The 4,104-nt window shown below is 39.8% G+C and overlaps 1 pseudogene; it reads left to right on the top strand.

The window, feature by feature from the left end:
• Positions 1–929: 929 nt before the first annotated feature.
• On the top strand, positions 930–1,043 carry LOC136635946 (5S ribosomal RNA; annotated as a pseudogene).
• The last annotated feature ends 3,061 nt before the right edge of the window (positions 1,044–4,104 follow it).

Below are 4,104 nucleotides of genomic sequence, written 5' to 3'. Positions count from 1 at the left end.
AGACTAATCAGCATAAGAACCACACACTTCCCCAAAACAATTTTGTCTGCATCTATTTACATTCATTGCCTAAAAGCAATAAAAGCATGATTGTTTAATTAGTTATTGCATTTGCTTCGCCAAGATTCTTAAGCCTAATTTTTAACTGAAGAGAATATTTGATGTCAGATTTCACTCCATCACATCTTTGGGTGGACAAAATTGCTATGTAGTTGACAGCTTTCCTTTTTCCCCTTCAATTTCAGAATTAACTGGAGACAAACTAACAAGCCTATTATCTAGATGCTCAAACACAAAACCAAGCAAGCTGCTCAGCTGTGGCTCTAGCTGGGGGGCACAGTGGGAGAGAAGCCCTGTTGGGTATCCCTCAATGGCATACTTCCCCATGTTTTGACAAGCACATGTATGTAGAAATCTGTTTTTGGTGTCCCACAGTCACAGAGGCAACAGTGAAGAAAGACTCTTGCCTGTTTGCTGCCTGGATCCTGGTGAGGAACCACTATCGTTAAGTACTATGTAGGCCCTGGGTTACCTGGTAGTGGTGGGGAGCCATGGTTTTTTGTTAAGCCTTTGCAACAGCAATCAAATATTATAAAATTCAGTAATAATGGATGAGGTTTAAAAGATTGAACTCAATGCCACTAGGCCTAACAGGATCATTTGGATTTAAGACCTTTCTAGTTCTGTATAACTAATGTTATAGAAACATAACTGGGTTTAACTTGCATAGCATGCAGGAAGAAATAAGTGCAATACAGTGCAAAATACCACTGCATTGATAATTTCATTCATAGATATAAAGGTATGTATACCTTTCTCCTAAACACGTTGACTCTCACTTCATCAATTGAACAGGTATAACAGGATGTAGAGAGTTATGTGAATAATAATTCCTTCAGCAATTCAGTGTGCTTCTTTGAATGTTAAGGGTCAACAGTTACCCTGCACATGCCCGATCTCGTCTGATCTCGGAAGCTAAGCAGGGTCAGGCCTAATTAGTACTTGGATGGGAGACCGCCTGGGAATACCGGGTGCTGTAGGCTTATACCATAGTCTTTCGAGACTGAAGGTTGCCAACCATATAACCCAATCCTAAGCTCTGTGTGCCAGCTTACCACCGGTAAACACTGTCGAGGCTTAATGCTGACCCAGCACCAGAACTAGAGCTGGTGGAAAGCCTGTGCTCTGCCGTTTCATGGTTGCCTGAACTACCTGGCTGTGAAGAGGAAGGTGGGGGTGTGGGAGGAGGTGGGGAGGAGGCATTCTGGGTGCGGGAGGTCAGGGAGGGCGGGGAGAGGGTGGGGAGGAGGTATTCTGGGGGGAGGGAGGGTGGGACCAGTGGAGCTGAGCTCCATGTCAGGCAGCGAGACCCGACACGGAACTCTTTGATTCTACAGCAACTCCAGAGCTGCCCTACAACCAAGTAACCCCACTGCAGGGTTACTTCCTTTACTCGGGGGAAGCGGAAAAAAGTACCCTTCTCCTGAGGAGGTGGCAGCTGATTGCGGTGCGCTGGATGCCAAGGTAGCCATTTTCAGCATCGCGGCAGACCCATGCTTTGGGCAGCTCAGGATTGGGTTGATAATAACCCTATTAAAAATCTTATTTATTTATTCCCTATGAGAATAAAAAGAAGAGAATGTTGTGGTCAAGAAGACATATATGATTAAATCCCAAAGCCAGTAAACTGAACACAGATCAGGTAGGGCTCCTCAAAAGCAACTTCAACTCCAAAACTAGAGGCCACATGACCCCAAAAGATAAAACCTTTGATGTTAATGTCCTTAGCACTAAATTAGACAATGAAGGCAGGTTTGTTGCACTTTTGGCTGATATAAACAACTTTGTAATTACACTTGTTAATCTCAATAGGCCAAACAGGATGACCCTAAGCTTTTTCATTACTTGTTCCCTAGTGGGAAAGATATTGGAATAGCATCCTGACTTTGGCTGCAATCCAGAGGTCTCAAGTGCATCTGCGCAAAAAATCCACACATACACTTAGGTTGTTCCTTGTTTCTTGTTCATGCACGACGGCCATGGAGCAAAGGAGGGAAGGTCACTAGACTCATCATCAAAGATTAGTGTGCAGGCAGGCTGCAATGTTTAATTAAACAATTAAAAAACCAACACCCTCGTTGGTCTAGTTTCAGATTATTCCTGTATGCAGCAGACAGCATACATTTTATTACACACTTATAAGAATGATTTTGAAAAACTCCTTGCACAATTAATTAGGATCATATTTTTCAGAGATCAAAAGGCTTTTAATTGATTAATCTAACTAGTTTATTAAACACTACAGTCCTAGTCTTGGTACAAATTCACTGGCTGTTAGTTGGCCTAGGGTAAAAATCTGACTTGGAAGGAAGACAACTATCTAAAGGAATCAATTTAAAGGATTTTCTTCTGCAGCAAAGTGTATTTCTCTTGCCTTTTTCACCTCCTTAAAAAGGCTTCAAGCTTGAATGATTTTGTCATACACTGAAGGAGAGCTGAGTAGTCTGCTCATGAGTTCTAGCTCACAAAAGTAAGAATTCACAGCTATTTCCCTTGTTGATGTTGATATGATTTAAGGGATGGAAAAGGATTTGAAAGGAGAAAGTGTCGGAATGCATATACAATTTGGAACTAGATTGTACCTGCCAAGCTGTGTGTATCTTCAAAGCTACAGATAGATGTAGGAAGCTACATAAGTACAGTACTCTAATCTCTGCTGCAGGTGGCCCTCAAAAAGGCTTTTGGAAAGTATAAAACCAAGTGCCTTTGAAGGTATTAGGTTACTGGTCTCTGTAGCACAAGAAATATGACCAATGATCCACACTTCTCAGTGGTAAGCTTTTGCAACAGAGTGAACCTTGGTTTTACAGAAGGTAAGAACTGGGAACCAAGTAATGTCTTCTACCAGATAATGGTTTAAGAGAGACTTCTTATAGGTTTTCCCTTACACAACATCAATGAGAAAGCAGAGTCAGTAGGGCTCTTAATACAGTCACTTGCTTATGCTTCAAAATTTGATGCAATAGACATTTTTTGCTATTTTTTACGATAGCAACCTCCTCATGAGGGTTACAGAAGCTTGATAATTAAGAATGCTAGGGAAAGATACAGTGCAATCCTATACATGTTTACAAAGAGGTAATTCCCACTTCTTTGTAAATGGGATTTACTCCTAGGAAAGCGTGTAGAAGATTGCAGACTTTGTGTCTGCCACAATGCTGTATCTTTCTTTCTTTCTTTCTTTCTTTCTTTCTTTCTTCCCTTGAATGATTTACCTTCAGAGTAGATTTAAAAAAAAATACTGTCCAGGAGAAGACACCCAAGTAGTTTTTGTTTACAATAAGAAGTGAACATTATATGTCTTCTCCCTCCTCCCCACTATAAATAGTCAGAGATCATCTTTCTTTTTTATATATACTACATATTTAATTTATGTTTATTTTGTTTTAAAAAACACACACCAAATTCCTAAGAGTCGACTCTACCTTTGACTCTCATTCAATTAAATGGAAATAGAAGGCATTTGGAAGCTTATGAGAAGAGCTCTCCAAGGTACTTGTATTCATCTAGTGGTTCATCCCAACAAATAAAGATTCATGAATCCTGGAGAGGCATTTAGCTTAAGATCTCACCTGAAAGCCCAGAAGGACCAAGTAAGATGGTGCAAAATAGCAAAAACCTCATAAAGCCTTAATGCTTTCTAAAGTAAATGAACACTGAATGCAGCCTCATTTATTTTAGTCTTCAATACCTATGGGGAGAAAAATGCATCCACGATTCATTTTAAAAAATGGGATAGTAACAAATGTGCAATTGTTATGATACAACATGTGTCACATAAAATTTCTGTGCCACTCCTGATCTAAGATAACCATCCTATCACTACAATATTAAGCTTATTTATATTATTGCTTTTTGTTGTTGTTAAGGTAATTGTTTAAAGAAGAAAACATGAATACAATGAAATGAAACCTTAATTCTTCTGTTGGGGAAGAAGATGAACCCAAGTCTTATCTTTCATTAGTGTAATACTGTCATAGAGATGTTTCCCCACTGAGTAATCACTCATACTCCTTGGGCAATGGAAATGAAAACTACTCACTT

The sequence above is a fragment of the Tiliqua scincoides genome, unplaced genomic scaffold (assembly GCF_035046505.1).
Source record: "Tiliqua scincoides isolate rTilSci1 unplaced genomic scaffold, rTilSci1.hap2 HAP2_SCAFFOLD_161, whole genome shotgun sequence".
Lineage (NCBI taxonomy): Eukaryota > Metazoa > Chordata > Lepidosauria > Squamata > Scincidae > Tiliqua > Tiliqua scincoides.
The sequence above is the reverse complement of the archived record's forward strand: the minus strand, read 5'-3'. Positions and strand labels throughout refer to the sequence as shown.